Here is a 26,282-nt window from a genome sequence, read left to right as displayed (position 1 = left end):
TATACTAAACATACGCGTCTTCCCACTGTATGTGACAGGAAGTCAAATAGACAGTGTATCTTTACTGGGCTGACTCTGCACTTCTAGTATTATAGTCTTCTAAATTATTTTCATGCCAGTATTAACAGAAAACTGAAGTGTTCCAAGGCTGCTTTAGCAGGATAAATAAGTTGAAGTGCAAAATAGTGGTATTTGAATAGTGATACACAACAACTATTGCTTTCAGAAAAGGTGAACCAAAGGATAACTGTCTGAAACGTTATGTAGATTTTAAATTGCAGATTTTTTCTCTTCAAAAGAGCCCAAATGCCTAGTGCTGACACTGAACTAAAAAACAGTAGTAGTTGAATTTAATGCGCCAAATTAATGTAGAGATTTAGCTGCAGTCTTTGAATCTGGAGTCTCCCTGTAAAGTAAGTGGTGAAAGAGTTAATGGGATCAGAGAGCTTGAAGAGTGAGATGTGTTGGATCCCTCTTCTCCTTTCTCTAGAGATGAGGAAATTGAGATAAGGAATTTGTTTTACATGAAGAACCAGGATTAGGACTCACAACAGCTTTTAATCTACAAGTCAGCATTGCTCTGTCACAGGTAGGAACATTGAATGTTAGTACTTTTTTTAAGATTTATCTATTCATTTATTTCTTTTTTTTTTTTTTTTTTTTGACAGAGTGGACAGTGAGAGAGAGAGAGAGAAAGGTCTTCCTTTGCCGTTGGTTCACCCTCCAATGGCCGCCGCGGCCGGCGCACCACGCTGATCCGATGGCAGGAGCCAGGTACTTCTCCTGGTCTCCCATGGGGTGCAGGGCCCAAGCACTTGGGCCATCCTCCACTGCACTCCCTGGCCACAGCAGAGAGCTGGCCTGGCAGAGGGGCAACCGGGACAGAATCCGGCACCCCGACCGGGACTAGAACCCGGTGTGCCAGCGCCGCAAGGCGGAGGATTAGCCTAGTGAGCCGCGGCGCCGGCTCTATTCATTTATTTCAAAGGTGGATTATTTGAAAAGCAGAATTACACAGAGAGAAAAGGAGAGGCAGAGAGAGAGAGAGAGAGAGAGAGAGAGTTAGTTCTTCCATGCACTGGTTTACTCCCCAAGTGGCCACCACGGCCAGCGCTGACCCCATCCGAAGCCAGGAGCCAGGAGCTTCTTCCGGATCTCCCATGCAGGTATAGAGGCCCATGGACTTGAGCCTTCTTTTGCTTTCCCAGGCCATAGCAGAGAGCTGGATAGGAAGTAGAGCAGCTAGGTCATGAATTGATGCCTATACAGGATGCCGGCACTGCAGGTGGTGGCTTTACCGGTAACACTACCCAATGGCTCTGGTCCCAGTACATTGTTATACTTTTATGCCCTGCCATCTCCCTTTGATAATTGCCCCCAAACTATTGTCAAGGAGCTCAGAGAAGGCTTGCAAGTCATAGGGCATTGAAGGTCAGAGAGTATGAGTTAGATAATGTTGTTTTGTAGAGCCTGTTAAAGTTTGGTCTATTAAAAGGACAGTGAGAGGTCAAGGCTGGAAAGATGTTTACAGAAGAGTGATTTGGTTAGATAATTTGTTTTCAGGATTACTCTGGCTGCAATATGGAAAACATGCTGGTAAGTCCTTAGTCACTAAGAGGTCAGATAAGAAAATGGTGAGATATTCCATCTGCTGGTTGACTCCCTAAATTCCATTCACTGGTGCACTTCTGAAGCCAGGAACTCCATCTAGTTCTTCTATGTGGGTGTCAGAAACCCAAGTACTTAAGTTATCACTGCTGTCTCCCTGGCATTTTAGCAGGAAGTTGGATCAGAAACACAGTTGGAACTTGATCCCAGGTACTTGGATTTGGAATGCAGGCACAATTTTGTAATGTTTGTTGAATAAGTGAATAAGATGGCATTTGAAAACTCTTTGTGACCTTCTAAAATGTTATCTTGTAGATTGAAATCTTAACATTTTTGTATTTATATTATCTTTGTGAATTTGTGCAGGAACTAGAATTTATAGCTCCTAGTTGTATTTTTATTACTCAGCCTTTTTCCTCTGGATAGTTCCCCAACCCACCTTCCTGCCACCTGCAGTACCTGCACTATCACTTGTTTTTTTGTTTGTTTGTTTGTTTGTTTGTTTAAAGATTTATTTATTTATTTGAAAGTCAAAGTTATACAGAGAGAGAAGGAGAGGCAGAGAGAAAGAGAGGTCTCCCATCCGATGGTTCACTCCCCAGATGGCCACAACCGCCAGAGCCGTGCCGATCCAAAGCCAGGAGCCAGGAACTTCTTCCAGGTCTCCCACATGGGTGCAGGGGCACAAGGACTTGGGTCATCTTTTATTGCTTTCCCAGGCCATAGCAGAGAGCTGGATCAGAAGTGGAGCAGCTGGGTCTCAAACCGGTACCCACATGGGATGCCGGCACTGCAGGCGGCGGCCCTACCTGCTTCACCACAGCGCCAGCCCCACTGCACTATCACTTGTAAGCCAAGCACCCTGCCCCTTCAAATTTTTTAAAGAATTTCTGTGTCACCTTTTGATGAGTATATCAACCATCTTGAATCAAATTCATACATGTAAATACATTTCCACTGTACTTATTTTTCTGGGCTAATTTTTTCTCAAAATGAGTTACATAGGAAGAAAAGTCCTATAACCTTCAAGGTAAACTGTTTTTAATTTATAACCTTGAAATGATTATATGATTAAATGTCATTTGTAAAGCAAAGTTTCATTCCACTCATTGTTGATCCATTTGAAATTATTGGCACTTACATGCTGTTCCTTATTTAGATTTGTTAATATAAGGTTATTAAACTTGAGGACTGCATATATGCTCTGTTGGTATGCTGTTAAAATTCACAGTGTTAACAAGAAAAGGCAGTATATATAAATATTGAAAAATGAGATATTGTATTTTTAAATTTAGGGTTATGTTTATAGATGCCTGTAGTGTTTAGAAAGCATTGTTTTGTATTCTTATCATTTATAATGTGAATAATTTTAGTTTCTCTATGATAAATACGTTTTAGTCTTCCACAGAAAATAAGCCTAAAAAATGCAGCAACAACAAAATAGTTCACTATAACCAATGAGTAATAACATTTCTTTTCCTGATTGTTAAGATATTTATAAAATGATAGTTTTGTCTCATCAAGTATTTGTTTCTTTCTGGAACACCAAGGCGTTTATCTTGGCTTATAAAGCTTTATAAGGGCATGTTATTTGAAGAGTAGTTGATGCCAATTTTATTGAAAACACTTATTTTATTTTACTAAACTACTTCTCTTGACTAAGATGCAGGATTACAGTAACCTGGTTGATTCTGGTATACCCTTCCTTCCAAAGGAGAGGGTACATGGAAATTTTGGAGGAGGTAGGGAGTGGTTTATATCTCACAGTATGCTTTAGAACAGTGTCTTTCTTCATTTTTATTTATATTTTCATTACAGTTGACTTCTGATATGCAAGTGTTAAACTAGTTTGAAGATTCAGACTTTGAAATGGGAAGATGTGATTGGCAAATACAGGAGCTAATTATAAGAGTTTTTTTCTATATCTAGTAATGGTTGGGATTTAACATCTTAAAAGTAGACACAATAGTTGACTGTTCATTTTCTTTCACTACTTAACTTCCATCCCTTCCTTTCTGGCCTTTGCTTTCTTATCAAAAGATATCTGCCCTCTGCCTCTTGTTTCAAAAATAAGAAAAAAAACATTAACAGTTTTTTTCAGTTCCTCTCTCCTTCACCTTTAAACTCATGTATTATGGTGATTATCCTACCACATTGTCAGAGTGAGGGGCCCAGCTCTTTCTTCAGGGCAGTCTGACCCCTGTGTCCTGGATCCATGCCCCTCTATCTCATGGAATTTGAATTCCATGAGTTACAGACAGAAAGGAAGAGGCAAAGGCAGAGAGAGATCTTCCATCCACTGATTCACTCCCCAGATGGTCACAATGGCCAGGGCTGGGCCATGTGGAAGCCAGTCTCCCATGTGGGTGGCAGAGGCCTAAGACTTGGGCCATCTTCTGCAGTCTTTCCCAGACCGTTAACAGGGAGCTGGATTGGAAGTGGAGCAGCCGGGACTAGAACCGGCGCCCATATGGGATGCCAGCATCACAAGTGGCAGCTTAAGCCACTGCCCCACAGTGCAGCCCTGGGACTTGGTTTCTGTATCCTGTCTTTATTTATGTAGCTTAGTATGTTCACAGTGTTGAGTGTATAAAACAAAAAGGGAACCCTCCCTCCAATGCTGCATGTAGTTTCTCTTCTCCTCTCTTCTCCTCTCTTCTCCTCTCCTCTCCTCTCCTATCCTATCTTCTTATCTTATCTTATCTTATCTTATCTTATCTTATCTTATCTTATCTTATCTTTTCCTTCCTCCATTCATAGCCACACTTCCTTAGATCATTCCATACTTTTCTGTTTCCTTTTACAGCTCCAATACAGTTCTTGGCACTGTTTCCTTTTTTTTTTTTTTTTTTTTTTTTTTGACAGGCAGAGTGGACAGTGAGAGAGAGAGAGAGAAAGGTCTTCCTTTTTGACTTTGGTTCACCCTCCAATGGCTGCCGCGGCCGGCGCGCTGCAGCCAGCGCACCGCGCTGATCCGGTGGCAGGAGCCAGGTGCTTCTCCTGGTCTCCCATGGGGTGCAGGGCGAAGGACTTGGGCCATCCTCCACTGCAATCCCTGGCCACAGCAGAGAGCTGGCCTGGAAGAGGGGCAACCGGGACAGAATCCAGCGCCCCGACCGGGACTAGAATCTGGTGTGCTGGCGCCGCAAGGCGGAGGATTAGCCTAGTGAGCCACGGCGCCAGCCATTACTGTTTCCTTTTTTATGATAAGCTCCACCACACTTAAAATTAGGTCCAGTGATCTATTTTCAGAAGTCAATTTGCCATTCTTCTAAATTTCTAACTACAAATCATCATTTCTCAAGCCCTATCTCGAGAGATGTTCTTACTGCTTCTGTCTCCTCTGTGCCCATTAACTCTTGGCTTCATTCTTTTTCTTAATTCCTGATTTCTTATTTACTAGCCTTATAAATATTAGGATTCCTGAAGGTCTTATATTTGATCCTCCTCCTTCTTTGTTTTTAAGGGCCATCTAGACATACTCAGACTCATTGTCTTAACTTCATCTGCCAGTTTACATGCTTATTTCTCCCTAATCTGGTCTCTACCTGAGAGTACTTGCCATTTCTCCAGACCCATATTTTCTTTTTTAATAGAAAACTTTTATTAAATAAGTATAAATTTCAAAAGTACAACTTTTGGATTATAGTGGTTCTCCCCTGCCTCCCTAACCACCCTCCCACCCACAAACCATCCCATCTCCTATTCCCTCTCCCATCCCATTCTTCATTAAGATTCATTTTTAATTATCTTTATAAACAGAAGATCAACTTAATATATCCTAAGTAAAGATTTCAACAGTTTGTACCCACACAGACACACAAAGTATAAAGAACTGTCTGAAGATTAGTTTTACCATTAATTCTCATAGTACAATACATCAAAGACAGATGTCCTACATGGGGAGCAAGTATACAGTGACTCCTGTTGAATTAACAATTGACACTCTTGTTTATGATGTCAGTAATCACCCGAGACTCTTGTCATGAGCTGCCAAGGCTATAGAAGCCTCTTGAGTTCACAAACTGCAACCTTATTTAGACAAGGCCATAATCAAAGTGGAAATTCTCTGCTCCCTTCAGAGAAAGTTACCTCCTTCTTTGATGGCCCCTTTTTCCACCAAGTTCTCACTCACAGGGATCTTTCATTTAGGTCATTTTTTGCCACAATGTCTTGGCTTTCCATGCCTGAGATACTCTCATGGGCTTTTAGCCAGATCCGAATGCCTTAAGGGCTGATTCTGAGGCCAGAGTGCTTTTTAGGGCATTTCAGACCCTTATTTTCCATCATCCTACTGGAAACTCACTAGACACAAGAAACAATGGCAGTTATCCTGATAAAAGTTTGGGAGTTCCAGAGGGGAAGAGAAACTATGAAATAGATTATGTTGATAGAATGTACAAGATCTCATATTCCTTTTTTTTCTGAGTTATACCACTTTAATTAACAAATCTTAATACAGCCTTTAATACTAGATATTTCAGATTTTTTTCTTTCTTTTTTTTTTTTTTTTTTTGACAGGCAGAGTGGACAGTGAGAGAAAGAGACAGAGAAAAAGGTCTTCCTTTTCTGTTGGTTCACCCCCCCCACAGTGGCCACTGTGGCTGGCGCACTGTGTGGCCGGCACACCGCGCTGATCCAAAGCCAGGAGCCAGGTGCTTCCTCCTGGTCTCCCATGCGGGTTCAGGGCCCAAGCACTTGGGCCATCCTCCACTGCACTCCCGGGCCATAGCAGAGAGCTAGACTGGAAGAGGAGCAACCAGGACAGAATCTGGTGCCCCGACTGGGACTAGAACCTGGTGTGCCAGCACCACAGGTGGAGGATTAGCCTATTGAGCTGCGGCACCGGCCAGATTTTTTCTAATTATAATAGTAGTTACTGATTTTAATGATTACAGGAGATCATTAAACAGAGAGCCCTTGTAACTTCCCTATGCTGGAAAATTATTACCAATAATTTTAGGTCTAATTCCCTTCCCTAAAATGTCTTATTTACACTGATATCAAAAAATGTATATGCCTAATAAACCATAATATTATGTATACTAATTTATAATCCATTTCTGTACTTCCATACACCCTCTTACCATGTTGAGATATACTTCTTTTTTTGAGATATACTTTTTTTTTCCTATTCAAGCCTTTCTCTTTTTTTTTTCAACTTTTATTTAATAAATATAAACTTCTAAAGTACAACTTTTAGATTATAGTGGCTTTTCCCCCCATAACTTCCCTACCGCCCGCAACCATCCCATCTCCCACTCCCTCTACCATCCCATTCTTCATCAGTATTCATTTTCAGTTATCTTTATAAACAGAAGATCAACTTAATATATCCTAAGTAAAGATTTCAACAGTTTGCACCCACACAGACACACAAAGGATAAAGTACTGTTTGAGTACTAGTTATACTGTTAATTCGCATAGTACAACACTTTAAGGACAGACATGACTCCTGTTGATTTAACAATTGACACTCTTATTTATGAAGTCAGTAATCACCCGAGGCTCTTGTCATGAGTTGCCAAGGCTAGGGAAGCCTCTTGAGTTCACAAACTCTGATCTTATTTAGACAAGGCCATAGTCAAAGTGGAAGTTCTCTGCTCCCTTCAGAGAAAGTTACCTCCTTCTTTGATGGCCCATTCTTCCTACTAGGATCTCATTCAGAGATCTTTCATTTAGGTTGTTTTTGTTTGTTTGTTTGTGTTTTTTTTTTTTTTTTTTTTTTTTTTTTTTTTTTTTTTTTTTTGTCACAGTGTCTTGGCTTTCAAGCCTGCGAAACTCTCATGGGCCTTTTAGCCGGATCCAAATTAAGGGCTGATTTTGAGAAGATCTCATATTCTATTTGAGTAGAGGAATAGAAGTGAGAGAATGACCTTGAAGTTTTAAGCTTGGTTTTTGGAAAACTTGAGATAACATTCCGGAGTACCAGAAAATGAGCAGAACTTCCAAAGATGATGATTATATTTTTGAACATGTGGAGTTGGAAGTATCTGTTAGACCCCAGTTATTTGTTCGACTTTTATGGGTATAGAGTTCCGAAGAGAGGGAGTATATACTTATAATGGATTTGGATCGAGCCCCTCTATCGAGACATGAAAACAGGGATGTGACACAGAACATACAAAGGGAAGAGCTGATATCAATTTGTCAAAGATGATGTACATTTTCCACCCTTTCTCTGATTGATATTCCATATTCCCATATATAAAGTTAGTTGCAACCATGGCAGATTAATTAAAGGTCTTCTAATGTGCTGTGCTCTTTATCCATTGTTTTTATATATATTTGATCAAAAAATGTAAATTTCCCCACTGCCCATATGGTGAATTACCTTTTTTGTCCTCCAAAATTTAGTTTAAAAACATCTCTAAAAGCTGTAGTCAGGTTTAAGCATCCTTCAGTCTGTTTCCACAGCACCTTAGGATAGCACCTAATATATTTTTCTATGACTTTTCTATGCCTGTTCCCATTACCATTTAGACACTGTGCCCTATAGTCTTTAAGACTTGTGTTGTCAAAGTTAGGGCCAAATCTACTTATCTGTAAAGGTAATTAAATTTTTGGTGGCATTTTTAAAATGTAAGTATGTGGTCCATTAATATATAATAAAAAAATAAAAATCAGTGCTTGTGGCACAGCAGGTTAAGCCACCTCTTGGAATGACATCGACATCCTGTATCAGAGTGCCATTGCAAGTCCAAGCTTCTCTGATGCCTACCCATCTCCCTACTAATACACCTGAGAAGGTGGCAAATGATGGCGCAAGTAATTGGGCCTCTGCCATTCATGTGGGAGACCAATGGAATTCCAGGCTCCTGGCTTCTGCCTGGCTCTGTTTGGCTGTTGTAGTTATTTGGGACATGAACCAGTATATGGAAAGTCTCTCTCTCTCTCTTTTTCTGTCTGTCTCTCCATCTGTCTTTCTCTTCACCTTTCAGATAAATTTTAAAAATCTTTTTAAAAAAATCGGAGCTTGGCCATATTAATATTTAAACAAGACTTTTTATAGGTATCGTGAAAACTGCTTCTGAGTTTTTGATTCAAGTCAAGCTTAAAGAGGACAGAAACAGTATATTCAAATAACTATAATTCTTCTCCATGATATTAGTCTTGTTTTTATAACATAATAAAGTATAGAGATATTATTGCTTCACAGTTTGTCACTAGATGGCTGAATGACAATGCTTTTGGAAAAGAAGTACAATCTTAATCACTTGAGATATTCTAATGTATAATATTTAACAATGTATTTTATTCATAAAATATATATTATAAATTACACATACACACAATTATACATACACACATATGCACACATATACAAATATACACACGTATAAATAATTTAATTCATGAGCAGTCAGGTTAATTAGAATTAATAATTTATTAAAATTCATAGAATTATAAACTTGGATGGTTTTAGCTCTGTTTATAGGATATATAAGATACAGTAAAAAATCAATATATTTAAAAATCATGTTTTTGCAGAGTATCTGTCAATTCTAACAGTTTTGCATACGCCTTGAGGGTGAATTTAATTGTTGTGGGCCTAATGTTATCAGATTAATACATTCTCTTTATCTTTAAGCATGGTGTTTTATAGTTAATGTACAACTGAAGTACAATATGATCAAAAGAGACAAAAAATACTATTTAGTCATTATATTTTGCTATAAACATTTTGTTTCAGTTTTTTCACTCCCTTAAACAAGCCTTACTCATGATGCCTCTATTTTTGTTCAGACTTCAGGAATATATAGTTACACCATATGAGATTACCATTTTAATTTGTCACAGAGTCAAAATATTGAGGATTTCATGTGGTTCAGCCTAAAAACTTTATTGTTTTAATAATTTCATTTCTATGTTTTATGCATATGTAGAAGTATCCATTTCCATGTTTTATGACTGGAATAGTTCCTGTAAGGCTAAGTCTTGGTAAACTGAAGATTTGTCTTTGAAAATATTGAGCAAGTTGTGGGGAGCAACTCGGACTAGACTAAGTTACTGGAATTAAGACTTATTCTATGCATCTGCTCTCCCACAATATGGCGCTGGGAGAGGAGAAAACAGCTTCTACACAGCTGCCTCCAGTTCAGCCAATAAACTGTAGGACTTGCTCCTGATTGGAGGAGAGCAGCGTGCCCGGCGTGTGGGCAGCCGAGTTGGGATTGGCGGAGGAGGACTATAAAGGAGGAGAGAGACGGCATGAACCAGGAACATCTAAGGGGAACATCTATCTGAAGGAACACCTGTGCAGCCCCCGAGAGAGCCGGCCGGCGGTGTGCCGCTCCCCCGCGGAAGTGGGGAATGTGGCAGGGGGAACCGCCCTTCCACGGAGGTGGTAGGGTCGGTAGCCAACCCGGGAAGAACCAGCAGCAAACCCGGGGAGGGCCGAGCAGATGAAAGAACAGCGCAGGGTCCTGTGTCGTTCCCCCACGAAGACGGGGAGCGACACAAGTTAAAAAAAAAAGCTACAGTGAATTACCTGTTGTAATATATGGTCAAACTGGTGACATATTTCTTCTACCCTAAAGATAATTTTTATTTTAGAAATAAGACAAAAAGTAAATAAACATTGGTTAACTGTTATCTTTAAACTTATTTTGAAAACATGGTGTGCTATTATTGATTTACTCTATCTCCTCAGTGAATTAGTAACATTTTGGGAGCTGCTGGGTAAAATATAGTCTTTTGTATTATCAAATTTCTGCTCAAAAGAAGTGAAAGTAGCAAAAAGTTACAAAATGTATGAAACCTATGCTGCCCTCACTGTCACATTCATTTCATTTCCAAACATGAAGTCTGAACTAAAATGGTCTTTCAGATTCCTCAGCTGCAGCAAGCAAACAAGACTAAAAGTATTCAAATCTGAAAGAAATGTGGTACCTGGGTTTTCTTTCTCACTTTCTCAAATAAAATACTGAATATTTAAAAAAAAAAGAAAATATTGTTTCCTTACATTCCTCATTGGATTTTGATGGAAGATACATGTATAGAAATGCAATTTGACAAATAACCTTGTAGAGGAAAAACAGGTCTTGTTGTATGCCAAAAAGATTTTCATATTACCATTGCCGTGTAGATTTTTATGCATGCATTTGGGAAATGCAGGATACATCTTTGAAAACAGAATGTATGATATATGTCTAAAGGCAGTGTTTTTAGACTTGTTTGGTGATGTGTCAGTTGAAGTGAGTGACTAAAGAAATGTTAAAACATGGATCTTAAGTCAATATTGACTTTTCTTCCCTCAGAATAGAAGTAGTGTAATATTGATTTTTATTTTTGTTACTTACTAATGATGCTAAGAATTAAGTTGTATGACATTTAAAATAGGTGGTAGATCTGTTTAATATTTTAACAAAATAGCAAAAATATGTTAGGTGATTTTTTTACTAAATTAAAATAAGCTGTCATTGAGCCCTTCATCACTCTCCATTCCTGCATCCTCCTCACGCCATCCCTGGCAATTCATTTTCCTCTGGGGAGGAGACACAGTTACAACTTGTTTTCTTTCCTGAACTCTGACAACAGATTCTCCCAAACATGTACTCCTTGCCACAAGTGATCAAGATCATGTTTTGGAATTTTTATGTTAGCCTTAAGTCTTCAACAAAGCTTTGTATTTGTTTCTGTTTTGATTTTTTTTTTAAATTCTGTAACAGTGAGTTAGTGTTAAAACAGTTGAAAGTACACTGTTCGTGTTGTTTATTTGGTAAACATAGAGGTTAATTTAATTATGAAAGGGAGAGGTTCTCCCTGGGAAATCTTTGGATTTTTCTAAATGATAGAATTAAATAATTCATTCTTTGTTCTACTTCAACCATCAAATTAAAAACAAAGCAATGCTTGACTTGTTTATGCCTCAGGATTAATAATCAGCAACCACTCTTAACAGAGGCATCTTGTTACATCCCCCAACCTGGTTGTAAGCTCCTTTAGATGAGGAAAAACAATGAGTTGTTTTGAGAGTAAAATACCATTTTCTTCATAAGTCAAAAAAACCATCATTCAGGATTTATTTTAAAAATCACAAAACAAAACAAAAAAAATAACCCTTTATAATGATGTTTTCCTTTTTGCTAGACTTTACTCCCTGTGCTGATTTGGAGTGACTTGACATACAAACTTCATTTTGACTGGACATATACAGGCTTTACCTGTGAATACAAAACTGAGGATGATATTGCACTGAAATATTTCTCCATTTAGATAAAGATTTTAATAATGTACATGCCTTTAGTGGCTGTAGGCATTGACAGAAAAGATACAGTGATGATATTTATGTTACATAGTTTTCTAATTTCTCAAAACTGGCCTGCATATCTGGGATAATCTGAGAAAGATAATAATAAATCATTTTTATTTAATAAATCATTATAGAAGTGGCCTTTATTTTTTAGTTCTTGTCACTCACCAACTCAAGTGCCTCTTCTGGAATTTAGTAGCCTCTTTCTAGTCCCCTATAGAGAAACAACTATTTGAGAAACTCTCATATTGTCCCCTATATGAGAAACAACATTTGCCTGAAACCATATTTTAGAGTAATAAAATACATATTAAATCCAGTTTGATTATGTCCTTTTGAGTTTAAAAAGACTGTATCCATTTAAAATCACAAATATAGTTACCCATTGGCATTCTACACCTCAGTGAAATGACATGAGTGAAATTATCCATTACAGCATAGGTTATGAAAGCAACAGCTTAGAGACAAGGCATGTTTCCATCTAGAAGGCACTGGCTGAATGAACCACACACAAAGAAATAATATCTTGTACTTTAAAAAAAAAAAAAGGAAACTCTATTTGTACTAAAATGGAAAGATTTCCAGGATATTTGTTTTTTAAAGTAGGATACAGAGCTGTATACATTTTATGCTGTCTTTTAAATAAACAGGGTTGAAGATGGGTAAGTATATAAGAAGAAATCCTGGAAGAAAGAAGTCTGGTTATCAAAAACAAACCGTGATAGCACGAGTAACAAAAGAGCAATGCTGGAGCTGTGAGCGTGGAATGTGGAAACCTCAGTAGGGTTAAAAATGGGTGATGCTTGAGTGGACATTGTGGCACAATGGGTTAAGCCACTTACTGGGGTTACCCTGTCAGAGTGCCTGGTTTGAATCCTAGCTATTCTGCTACCTACTTGGCTTGAGATCCAGCTTGCTACTAATATGCACCCTGGAAGGCAACAGATGATGGACCAAGTACATGGAACCCTGCCATGCACATGGGAAACCTGATAGCGTTCCTGGCTCCTTCTGTAGGCATATGGAGAGTGAACCAGTGGATGGAAGATATTCTCTCTCCCTCTCCCTCTCCCTCTCCCTCTCCCTCTCCCTCTCCTCCAACCCCTACTCCTTTCTCCTCCCTGTCTTCCTCCTGCTCTCCCTCCCTTACTTGCTGTTGCTCCCTTTCAAATAAATAAATACTTCTTAAAATGGGTGATGATGGGGCTCAGGTTGTGGAGCAGTGGATTAAAGCCACCAGCTGTGATGCTGGAATCCTGTATTGGCGTGCTGTTTGAGTCCTGGCTGCTCCAGTTCCAATCAAGCTCCATACTAATGTGCCTGGGAAAGCATTGGAAGATGGCCCAAGTGCTTGGGCCCCTGCTACCCATATTTGGGACCCAGATGAAGTGTTGGGCTGCTAGCTTCAACCTGGTTCAGACTTGGCTGTGGTGACCATTTGGAGTGTAAACCAGCAGATGGAAGAGATCTCTCTCACTTGCTTGCTTTCCCTCCCTCCCTCTCCTCCCTCCCTCCCTCTCCCTCTCCCTCTCTTCCTCTCTTCCTCTCTTCCTCTTCTTCTCTATGTCAGTCTGCCCTTTAAATAAATCATCTTTTTAAAAATGATCAATGTTGAGAAACCAACGTTTTTTGTTCAGTAGTGCGGTGCCACACTGCACAAAGTGGGGCAAGCACAAACCTGGGCTAAATCTCTGTGATGTGTTTAGACAGGAGACAGGCCAGGCCCTTGGGTTCTCTCAAACAGACATCAACAAGAACAAAGATATCACCTAAGCACCTCTAGGTCACCCAGGCAGAACTGCAGTCATCCAAGCGGACCGTTACCATATGTCGATGGAAAATCGCCTGCTTACAAATTAAACTGGCAATAAGACTCCCAGATGCCTGAGGACCTTCTGCTGTGGAGGCACAGAGCTTTCTTGCAAGAGAAGTAAATGCTGACAGAGAGTCCAGTAGGAAGGGAAGCCCCCCAATGCTCTCTGGATGAACTCCAGAACCCAGGCACTGCTGGAGAGGGGAGAGATGGGCAGTGACAAGTCCCAATGAGGGTGTCAGTACCTCTCGCTATGGAGGGGCTTCCGCTCCTGGAATACTCCTCTTTACCATTGAAGAAGCCGTGCTCCAGAGCCTAAGTGCAGGCCAGGCTGTCACTGCCTGGCACACTCCGCTATGTTCCTGCACAGATGACAGAGGTCAGCCATCTCCTTACAGAGCAAAGCCAGCGCAGAATCCAGGCTGGAGGGCTTGATGAGCAGCACTGCCACCTGGGGTCTACAGACACCTGGGGCCCCAACCCCTGCCTGGGCCCTGGTGCCGACTGTTTGAAACACTGGGGAAATCTCTTCACTGTCTCAGTGAGTCAGACTCAACTGTGTTCCACTTTGTGTTCATTAGCATGTTAAAGGCAGGGGCTGAAGACAGATAGCAATGTCTGCTTTACTTTGTACTTTAGGTCTTACTTAGCCAGTCTCATCAGAATTAGTCCTATATCTAAAATGCCCCCTTTTTTTTGAAAGGCACTTTAGTGTTAACATATATCATATTTTATAGATTATCTAGAGTGTCAGATGCTTTGAACAAGAGCAGGCAAGATAAAGTTAAATTTCACTTTTGAATACTATCATAGAGTAAGTTATAATTAAAGATTATCTACAAACAGCTATTAGGAAACAGATAATATTGGGGCATTGTTGTATATTTATGATTGGTAATAGCGCTTTGCCAACTCAGTAGAAGAAGTAAAGTAGATACACCATCAGCATAAATTTTTTAATTATGTGATCATAAGACTTAAGATAATTAAAAACAAATTAACAGATCATGGGAAGGATAAGAAATCCTGGAAAAATATACATGAAATTAAGATAATTAAAAACAAATTAATAGATCATGGGAAAGAAAAGAAATCCTAGAAGAATATACAGTACCATTTATGCCATTACATAAAGGCATTTGGGATTGAAAATTGGCTAGAAAAAATTACATTGACCTGAATAAAGTTCAAAGTATCTTTTTTGTCCTGTAATGAAATTTCATAATAGTGGACAGTATACTTCCCTGGTTATGCCATTGATTAAAAATCTTGAAGTTAGGTTTAGATAAGTAACATTTACCTTGAAAAAAAATCACAGGCTTCCTGTTCTTGGGCATCTTTTCTTTTGGAAAAGAATAAGTAAAATATTTTCTGTCTTCCTCTTGTGTTCTTGATTTTGTATTTGTTCTTTACATTCTCTATCCCATGCCATCCCCCAACCATGTTCTCATTTTTTGACAAAAGTAACAAGCTTTGTTTTTAGGTTTTTTTCCTTTTTTCTACTTAAGTTGCAGATCTCATCCAAGCTACTGGTTGTGTACTACATAGGTGCTTTGGAATAGAAAAGATACATGAGTATTATGAATATTACATGACCTATGTTTCCTGTTAGCTTATTATAGCCTGTCTATTAAGGGATTACCACGCTCTATGTAGTACACAGTGGAAAGGAGTGTGTCTTAAAGATGGCATATACAGGGGCTAATGTACCTGGGAAAGCAATAGAGGATGGCCCAAGTGCTTGGGCCCTGCATCCACATGGGAGACCCAAGGAAGCTCCTAGCTCCTGGATTTGGATCTGCCCAGCTCCTGTCGTTGGTGGCCATTTGGGAAGTGAACCAGTGGTTGAAAGATCTCACTCTATCTCTCTCTCTGTTTCTCTCTCTCTCTGTAACTCTGCCTTACGAATAAATAAGTAAAACTTTAAAAAATAATAAAAAAAGAAGGCATGGGTAAAGTAATAGAGGAAGGGATTATAAGTACTTGGAAATTATAAATAATTGGAAGAAATTATAAGTAATTGGAGATGGAGTCGCCTTTGTGGAGGCAATGGTAATTTAGAATTGTCTCAAAAGATGAATTTGGTCATGTAGAGATAAGGGAAAGGAGCCAGAGGGGATGACTCTGAAGATATTCTTACCACATCTGTAAAACAATTTTTAAATTTCAGGATATCTTGAATGAGAATTATATTTGAGAGTGTTAGCAAAGATATGTATAGATACAAAGAAGGTAGAGAAAAGATGACAAGAACTTTGTGCTTCAGGTTCTCTCCCAGCTTAACTGCACCACAACACAGCTCTTGCCACAGTTTCTGTTCTCTGGACCCCAGTTTGTGTGAGTAGTCCTGGTGCATTGACAAAGCACGCACTCCCTGGCAAGAAGACCTGTGTCTTTCCCCATTGCAGTTTGTTATTCTGGTATTTTTTCCTCTTTGCCTGACTGTACTCGCCTCATAAAACTGCCTCCCTTCTACCAAATAGACAGGGAGGGCAGGAGGCTCAGTCTTGCACTGCAATTATCCAGATTACTTGAGGGTGACAACATGGAAAACAGAACAAAACTAACCTTTGCTTACTTGTATCCCAGATAGTTGCCCTTTTCCCCTCCATCCCATGTTTTTAGATTATTTACTCAAAGAATGAGAATTTCTCCCATCTCTTTAATTCCTTGCAGGATTCTAACTTTCCTTAAAAATGTCAAGTTGTGTGGAACCAGACAGTTGTTAGTGTAATTTGGTTAGTGAAACCCTAAACAAATAACTTTTGTGGGCTCTCACGCTCATTTTGATCTTTTGGCTGCTGCTATCTTGGAAGCCTAAGCAGTGGGAAAAGAACTATGGGGCCAGGTTCAAAGAGTTGAAACTATATTGAAAAAGCTGTCTGCCAAAAACCAGTGTTGAAGTCTTAGAACTAAATCGTTTGTTAAATTCAAAAAATATTAACATGAATTGTTGAAGAGATTTGAGTCCAATGGGGATCAACTGTATGTGAAACTGCATTTTTTTAAGTTACTCTTTTTGGGGGAGACCACTTAGAAAAAAGAAAAAAAAGAACCTGAAACCGCAAGAGAGAGTATCTCTTGGTCCTTCTTAAATTTGGGCACAGTTTATTTTATCAATACAAAATAAAAGAGTTGAATTAAGTTAGAACATTGAGATGGTAAAAATGGGTGGGAAGATAAAAAGCATATTAGTTCCAAGAGACATTAAGGAGGAAATCCGAAGCTAACAGTAAGATCAGTAGCTGACCTGACCTACCTGTTGAGGCTCCTTCTGAAAGTCTTTTTGGTCTTTGAGTTGTACATCTTTTAAACAACTCATAATATTTTTTAGAATACAAGAACTCAATGCCTTCTATATGTTGTAAGAAAATGTAGAAAAATCAAAAGTATATTTTTCAATGAATCAGTTTTATACTTCTCTTTCAAGTCTTTTTACACTTTCTGTTTGGTATTTCCCCTATTTAAAAAGAAAAAGTATCTCAAGTTGGCAGCGTGTGCTCTCCAAACAAAGAAATTCCTCTAGACTTGCAAGAACTTTCTGGTTTCCATTGCTATAGTGAGTTCAAATTACATTGCAGTTTTATAACATAATATCTGTATTGATGACAGTGATTGTGTCTCCTTGTTGGGAGGTTTAGTGAGACAAAATGAGTGCAGATCTAGGAGTATTTTGGAGTGATACCCTTTGAAGATGACTTTTCAAAGAATAGCACTCATGTTACTTCTGTGCGTCTTCATGATGCATTTCTTCCTCCTGTATAAATTGCCTACTCAAGTTTGTCTTCCAATCCAGAAAAAAAAGTATTATTTGCAAGTGATTTGCTTTTCATTTAACCATTGCTTAGTGAAGACAAGAAAATACAAACATAGAAATCTTATGAGACACAGAAAAAAAAACCCTTTCTTTAAAAATACATTTTGTCCCTTCTGAGAAATTGTTTGAATAATCATAGCCAATGTTCATGCCCTGTTTTTCATCTAATCACATTGGTCATATAAATCTGTTATTACACATTTGAATTTCTCCTACCTGTATTTGATGACAGTCCCTAAGTGCTTGATGTTGGCTGCGCTTTAGGTCACAACTTTGTCATCCTGGTGTTCCTCTGATAGTCAGAAGTTCATAGGTGTTGTCGATTATGATTCCAGCAAGGGTGAAAACAGTCAACTACTTCCAGAGCCCTTTTGTGTCGTTTTTGAACTTTATATTTTTTATACAAAGCTCTGCTGAATCACATGCTGACTACTGAATGATGGTCTGCCTTCTGATTCATTTCCAGGAGAGAATAAATTTCTGTTGTTTTCCAGCAGTCAGTGACTTTTTTTGAGACGTGGATGGGGATTGGGGAATTTCATTTTTTTGAGCCCACGTGTTAATGCAAGAATAGAATGACACTTTGGCATGACCAGTTGAATTGGGATAGCTCAAAAACAGATTTCTCAGTAGTTTTAATTAGAAATCTAAGTGAAATGTTTATTTTAGAAAAGAAAATGACTTCCTGTTTACCTGCAGTCAGCAGTGTTAGTTTCCCCAGAAGACTGGCTTCTTATCCCATTACCCTGTGATCAGCAGTAATTTTAATGTATCCAGTCATATATGACCTTTTTTGTAGCTTTACTGTTTTTTTTATTCTGCATTACTTTTCTCTAAAATTGATAGATGTGTGTTTAATCATATCAAAAAACTAGAGAAAGTTTCCTTTTCTATACAGAGAGGAAAAAACACTTCTTACAAAATCATGAATCCTATTTTTTTTTCCTTGCATGCTTTTTCCTAATTTTTTGGCAGTTTGTACATACTTGATGATTCATTTTCTGCCCATTCTTTTGTTCTTTATTGCCCCCAGGTCAAAATGTGTAATACTTATATGGGAGACTTTTCTTCATATATCATGACCATCGGATTTTCTTGACATATAAATTGTTAATTTACCAGCTCACTGAATCGTTATGCTATAAATTTAGCTTATATTTTCTTTATGGTCCTTGGAGCACACCTCACATTGACCTTCTTCTCTGTATACCGATCAATGGAAAACACTCTTAAAACCCAGTATATTAGTAGTACTCATTGATTTGGAAAACAGTTCAGGTATCATCTAAATCCATGGAAAACTTTTGCTAGGAACCTCATTTCATCTTCCATCTAGTAGTTTCTTGAATCACATAAAGGATGAAAATGATTCCCTGAAGTCAATTTCTTTAGAGTGGTTTCTATTTAAAGATAAAAGGATGGAAATTCTTAAATGTGCTGGTCCTGGTATTAAAATGAAAATAGGTGGCTTTTTTTTTCCTTACTTTGAATTGAATTGGGAAAGTATCTTGCCTTTCTCATTTATCTGAACTTTGTTTATTAAATTGTTTTTGCCAAACTATTCTGCAAATTGTATAGTAGACATACTATAGGACTTATAAAGATGTTTGAAAAATTTCTTGCCTTCAGTGAGAGCATTCAATTGCCTCAGAATCTTCTTTGTCACCTTTTATCCTAAAATATTTATTTATGTGCAACAAAATAAGTCAGATATAAAAGTGGTATACTTTGTAGTTTCAACTCATTTGTAAAATTAGTTCAAGTAGAACTTTCTGAGGCAATGAAAAATTGCAGTTTTGACACCAATTGTACTGATTCCCTTCAATGAAATTCAGATATTTTATTAATTTATAGGTATTTGTTCTTTTCTTAGCTCTTTTATTTCTATTTCTATTTCTATTTATTTATTTATTTGACAGGCAGAGTGGACAGTGAGAGAGAGAGAGAGAAAGGTCTTCCTTTTGCCATTGGTTCACCCTCCAATGGCCGACGCGGCTGGCACACTGCGGCCGGAGCACCGCGCTGATCCGATGGCAGGAGCCAGGTGCTTCTCCTGGTCTCCCATGGGGTGCAGGGCCCAAGGACTTGGGCCATCCTCCACTGCACTCCCTGGCCACAGCAGAGAGCTGGCCTGGCAGAGGGGCAACCGGGACAGAATCCGGCACCCCAAGCGGGACTAGAACCTGGTGTGCCGGCGCCGCAAGGCGGAGGATTAGTCTACTGAGCCGCGGCGCCAGCCTTTAGCTCTTCTATTTCACATAAATTTTGAAGTTAATTTGAATTATTTATAAATGATTTTTTTGCTAAATGGCTTGAAAAACAGAGCTTTCTTTAAAAAGGCAATATATGTAGCTGTTGAATAATTTGCCTAGTCCCCAAGCTGTGAAGAATAGATCTGATTATTTCAATTGGAAATATAAAAAAGAAAAAAAAATTACCCTGTGTGTTTGCATTTGCTTTCTAAAAACAAATTTTAACTTAACCTTCGATCATGAAGATTATCTTGTGTAGGGATAGAAGTATAAGTTGTGATTAATTTCTGGGCTGTCTTCTAGTTTCTGTCGTTCATCTTGAAAAGTCAGTTGTTAGTGCAGTTGTTCTTTAAAGGGTAATCTGTTTTTGCCTAGACTACTCTCTGATTTTTCTTTGTCCTTGCTTTTTAGCCTTTGTAATATCATGTACTTGGTGGTTTTGGTTTTGTTTTCTTTATCCTCCTTGACGCTTGCAGGACTTCTCAATTGTGCACATAGCACCATGATTGAAGGTTAAGTTAAGATTTTATTTATTTGAAAGGTAGAGTTACAGACAGAGAGAGGGAGAGACAGAGAGAAAGGTCTTCCATTCACTCATTCACTCCCCAAATGACATTAATGGCTGGAGCTGGGCCGATTATGAGCTTCCTCCCAGTCTCCCACATGGGTGCAGGGGTCAAAGCACTTGGGCCGTCTTCCACTGCTTTCCCAGGCCACAGCAGAGAGCTAGATCTGAAGTGAAGCAGCCAGGATGCTGGCACCAAGCTTAGCCTACTATGCCACAGCGCCAATCCCTATGAATAGTTTTTTTAAAGTCTATGTCTTTATATCATGGGAGCATCCAAGGATCTGCTGCTGCTTCTTTTTTTTTAATCTTTTTTTTTTTAAAGATTTATTTATGTATGTGAAAGGCAGAGTGACGGAGAGGCAGAGGCAGAGAGAAATCCTCCATCCTCTGGCTCACCCCCAGATGGCTGCAAGGGCCGGAACTGGGCCAGTCCAAAGGCAGGAGCCAGGAACTTTCCCCAGGTCTTCCACGCTGGTGCAGGGGTCCAAGCACATGGGCCATCTTCCACTGCCCTTCAAGGCCACAGCAGAGATCTAGATTAGAAGCAGAGCAAGTGGGCCTTGAGTTTGTGCCCACATGGGATGCTGGCCCTGTAGACAGCGGCTCCATCCACTATGCCACAGCACCAGCTTTGGACTTGGTTCTATCATGTTTTCCCCCTCTTAGTTTTTTGTTTGTTTCATTTTCATGTTGTATGTCTATTTGGGTATTTGATATCTACTATTGTATCCTTTTTAATTTATAGAAAAATTTTGAGGCCTAGGATGATGTTAATTTTCTATAGAGATGATTTTTGTCTGCTCTGGGAGACACTCACAATCCCAAATCACCTTTGAAGTGATTTGAAGTTACGCCTCAGGACATTCAGAACTGTATGATTTCTAGTTCATACTTACTCCTACAGCTAAGCTCTTTAAGTTGCTCACTGAGAATTTGTTAACCTGTACCTAACTTGGCAGGCACTGGCCATTTTTTGTCCTTCAAGCTTCTGGAGCCTTCTTGGACTCTTACTGTTTTTTATGGAATTAGCATTACGCTTAATTCCAGGAAGATGTCCTAGATTTCGCCTTTTTGTCTTTCTGACTTCCTCACCTTGTTCCCTTAAATCTCCAGTATTTTAAGTCAGTATTTTTTAAACTTTGGCATCTCTTTGGTTATCCTCAGTGCGATAGTTGGTTCAAATTGCATCTTCCTTTGTTTTCAGAAGCAGCAGATCAATTTATTCAACATTGTAAAAATGGAAATGTTATAATTTCTAGTTTAAGATTATTATATTTTATTATGGCTATTGCTTATTAAATTTATAATAAGCAAAGTGATTATCCAAAATGTCTTATGATAGGCATCATAAGTCCTATGTAAAAGGCTGTGTGGTAGGAAAATGCATCTTTTTTAAAAAGATTTATTTATTTATTTGAAAGGCAGAGTTGGAGAGAGGTTCCACTCACTGGTTCACTCCCCAAAAGGCCTCAATATCTGGGGCTGGGCCAGGTAGAATCCAGGAGCTAGGACCTTTATCCATGTCTCCCACATGGGTAGCAAGGGCCCAATCACTTGCTACCCAATCCAGGGAGCAGCTGGATTGGAAGCGGAGCAACTGGAACTCAAACTGGCACCCATATAGGATGCTGGCATTGCAAAAAGTGGCTTAACCCGCTGGCACCAGAAAATATGTATCTAAATAAGATTTCTGAGGTTTGTAGGTATTCATATTACATACTAATCAAATAACATGCAGTAGTGCATGACCTGCTTAACTTTGAGGAAGTGTGTTAACACCTGCTGTTTATTAAGGTTGATTTTTTTTCTTTGGTGAACTTTTAAAAATGGATCAAACATGAGGTATGACAAATTGTATTTTGAGATACCAATGTGATATACAGATGAGATGGTAAGTGGACGGTTGGACAAATGGCTGGAAGTTAGGATTAGAAATAAAACTTTGGCGCCGGCGCCGCAGCTCACTAGGCTAATCCTCCGCCTTGTGGTGCCGGCACACCGGGTTCTAGTCCCAGTCAGGGCGCCGGATTCTGTCCCGGTTGCCCCTCTTCCAGGCCAGCTCTCTGCTGTTGCCCAGGAATGCAGTGGAGGATGGCCCAAGTCCTTGGGCCCTGCACCTTCATGGGAGACCAGGAGAAGCACCTGGCTCCTGGCTTCGGATCAGCACGGTGCGCCAGTTGCAGCGCACCAGCAGTGGCAGCCATTGGAGGGTGAACCAACGGCAAAAGGAAGACCTTTCTCTCTCTCTCTCTCTCTTTCTCACTGTCCACTCTGCCTGTCAAAAAAAAAAAATAGAAAAAAAACTTTGTTAATTATGCAGATAGTTAATATTTAACTCTTCACAGAAAAGAAAACCACAGGTTTAACAAGGACAATCTGACTATTAGAGTTACATAAGCCAAAGGATAAGCTGAGAAGATCTGGTAAGGAAGAAAGAAAAACAACACTTGTTGAAATATTGGCTAATAGGAGGACAGGTAATTGGCCATTGGATTAGCAATACAGAGCCATCTATGCCACATGTGACATTGTCAATAGCAGATTCCTATTTTCTTCCATAAAAAGACTAGTTTGGAAAGAGAATGGGAAGTGAGACCGTAGGTATAAGCAATGTGTTACATGAACACTCTATTGGTTTTGCTGTGATGTGAAAAGAGGAAGGGAGTGGTAGCTAGAAGATGTGTGTAATCAAAGGAAATTGTCTCATGCCCCCACCAGCGACTGGGAGCATGTTATCTGACAAGAAAGTGATGCAGCGTGTGTATGACTTTTTTTTTTTTTTTAATTCACAGAAAGGGTCTGTGCAGTGCAGCTTACATTAAATAGAATTTGAAGGCCATCACAACACTTAATTGGTCTGATCGTGGGCAGATTATCTAATGACTATTTATTGATAACAAATAATTCCTAGTCTAGGGTGGTTGTGAATATAGAATTAAATTAGAAATGTATGTAAATTGCTGGACTCGAGTTAAGTAATCAGTTCAATGCAGTTACTGGCTTTGTTTCCTTTGAATTCTGAGAAGAGTATGCTCAGAAACAATCAATCCTATTTCTAGGACTTAGAATATTAAATGAGAAACATTTATAAGGTACCTGACGCCTAATAAATGATCAATACACTTTAACTATTTTAAGTCACCTTTTAATTCTGAAAAGCATCTATGTTAAGAAGTGTTTGTGGGCCGGCGCCGCGGCTCACTAGGCTAATCCTCTGCCTAGCGGCGCCGGCACACCGGGTTCTAGTCCCGGTCGGGGCGCCGGATTCTGTCCCGGTTGCCCCTCTTCCGGGCCAGCCCTCTGCTGTGGCCAGGGAGTGCAGTGGAGGATGGCCCAGGTGCTTGGGCCCTGCACCCCATGGGAGACCAGGAAAAGCACCTGGCTCCTGGCTCCTGCCATCGGATCAGCGTGGTGCGCCGGCCGCAGCGCGCTGGCCGCGGCGGCCATTGGAGGGTGAACCAACGGCAAAGGAAGACCTTTCTCTCTGTCTCTCTCTCTCACTGTCCACTCTGCCTGTCAAAAAATAAAAAAAAAAAAAAAAAAAAAAAAGAAGTGTTTGTGGATAAAATCGTATTTCTTAGCAAGGCATACATAGTCCTGCCTGTGGCTGAACTTCACACCACAAACTAGCCTCGGCATTGTGTGCTGCATTATGTAACTCACAGTACACGTTGAACATCCCTGATCTGACACTTTTCTGGGCACTGACATGAAGCCAAACATTAAAAATTCCTCACTGTTAAACTTTAATATGTAAATTTATTTAAAATATAATATAAATTAGCTTCATGCTATGTATGTAAGGTATAACATTAATTTTGTATCTGTGCTCAGACTTGAGCCCCCTTCCCAAGATACCTCATTATGCATGGGCTAAAATTACAAAATTAAAAAAAAAAAAATGTAAAGGGGCCGGCGCTGTTGAATTGTGGGTAAAGCTGCTGCCTGCAGTGCGGGCATCCTCTATGGGCACCAGTTTAAGTCCCAGCTATTCCTCTGATCCAACTCTCTCTTCATGGCCTGGGAAAGCAGTAGAAGAGGGCCTAAATCCTTGGGCCCCTGCATGCAAGTGGGAGATGCAGGCTCCTGGCTTGGGAAAGGCTCAGCTCCAATCATTGCAACCATTTGTGGAGTGAACCACCGATTGGAAGACCTCTCTCCGTCTCTTCCTCTGCCTCTCTGTAACTCTGCCTTTCAAAGAAATAAATAAATCTTTTTTTTTTTTTTTTTTGACAGGCAGAGTGGACAGTGAGAGAGAGAGAGAGAGAGACAGAGAGAAAGGTCTTCCTTTTGCCATTGGTTCACCCTCCAATGGCCGCCGCAGCCGGTGCGCTACGGCCAGCACACCACGCTGATCCGAAGCCAGGAGCCAGGTGCTTCTCCTGGTCTCCCATGTGGGTGCAGGGCCCAAGGACTTGGGCCATCCTCCACTGCACTCCCGGGCCACAACAGAGAGCTGGCCTGGAAGAGGGGCAACCAGGACAGAATCCGGCGCCCCGACCAGGACTAGAACCCGGGGTGCCGGCGCTGCAAGGCGGAGGATTAGCCTATTGAGCTGTGGCGCCAGCCAATAAATCTTTTTAAAAAATAAAATAAAACACATCATGTCCAAGAAATTTCAGATAAGAGATTTGCAACCTTTCTATCATCTCAATTGATTAGTGTAGAGGATCATGCATTTCTCACTTGTATCTGCTATGTATCCTGTCCCTATTGTCTGATTTATCTTTCAGACTCTACTTCTAAGTCACCACTCCCGAAAGTCTTTTCCTGATACCTAGCCTGCCCCATGTAATTCTGTAATTAACCCTTCTCTCACCACTGCCTCCTCATTTTAGCCTGTTAACCACCTCATTGGACTTGTTGATTCATGTATCTGTTGCTTTAATAGTCTTCAGGACTTAAAGATGGATTCATCTTTTTCTTTTATCCATAATATAGTATTTGACCCATAGTAGATGTTCAATAAATGATAAGAAAATTTAAATATGAATGATGTATGAATATAATTGTTACCACTGAATGATTTTGTATATTTTAATGTTTGCCACTTATTATTTACTTGCAAGAGTATTGTTTTACAAGAATATAAATCATAAAATCAAATAAACACAGAATTTTTGCTCTGGCTTAGCATAACATTATTTTGTGTAAGAATTTTTAAATCAGGATTACAAAAGGACACTGTTCTAAAAGGTCATTTATAATCTAGTTAGGAGAAATTTGGAATATACTTTCTAAAACAAGTCAAAATGTGCAAGTGTTAGAGTTGTCCAAATACAAATCAGATTTCATACCTGTTTTTATAAAACATGTAAGCCGTACTGACATGCAACTTGAAAGTCAGCTTTTGGGAGCGGACCTGGCTGAGGGCAATGATGTGGTTCAGGAAGGAAAAAACAAGAAGATGGTTTACTACACATTTGACATTGCTGAATTCTCACTTTGGTTTCCCCGTACCCTCCTATTTTTCTTTGCTTCTGTCTGTATTCTACTTCTGAGTTTAAAGATTACTCCAGAACTCTAAATTTTTAAGGCTTCTCCCATGGTATCAACAGTGAGGCTGTGTTGTGAAGTTAAGGTGCAGAGACCGACCCTCTGGGGCTGCCATTTGTACAGATGTGCAATTTCTAAGTCTGGTGTTTTGTTGGTGAAGAGGTACTTTGAAGAGTTGCAGTTCCTACATACAGGGAAGCTCCATTCCAAGGGTGGGAGAGTTGTCTGACCTACTTTGTGGTAGGTGTAGAAGAAAGCTACACGTTACAGTTTGTGTTGTAGAGAGATCATGAGGAGGAAAGAGAGCCAGGCTCTCTTCCCTTGATAGCATGCCTTTTATCTACAAACTGTTTTTTGTGTCTGAAAATAAAATTGACTGAACTAGTTGAGTATTTAACCTGTGTAAATCTGTGAACCCTTTTCTAAGTAATATGATTCCATGATTTCCTCATGGAAATTTTGAAAATTATTTT

The 26,282-nt window shown here is 39.5% G+C and overlaps 2 protein-coding genes across 2 annotated transcripts in view; one reads left to right on the top strand and one right to left on the bottom strand.

The window, feature by feature from the left end:
* The window catches only part of COL10A1 (collagen type X alpha 1 chain), a 41,793-nt gene extending 23,826 nt beyond the window's left edge, over positions 1 to 17,967 (bottom strand). The window contains exon 1 of the mRNA XM_051854386.2: positions 17,710 to 17,967. The gene's annotated coding sequence lies outside the window, so the exon portion shown is untranslated. The remainder of the gene's footprint in view (positions 1 to 17,709) is intronic.
* The window catches only part of NT5DC1 (5'-nucleotidase domain containing 1), a 143,583-nt gene that overhangs the window by 44,175 nt on the left and 73,126 nt on the right, over positions 1 to 26,282 (top strand). The gene's annotated exons all lie outside the window — the stretch shown is intronic.

This window comes from Oryctolagus cuniculus, chromosome 5 (genome assembly GCF_964237555.1).
Source record: "Oryctolagus cuniculus chromosome 5, mOryCun1.1, whole genome shotgun sequence".
Taxonomy (NCBI): Eukaryota; Metazoa; Chordata; class Mammalia; order Lagomorpha; family Leporidae; genus Oryctolagus; species Oryctolagus cuniculus.
The sequence above is the reverse complement of the archived record's forward strand: the minus strand, read 5'-3'. Positions and strand labels throughout refer to the sequence as shown.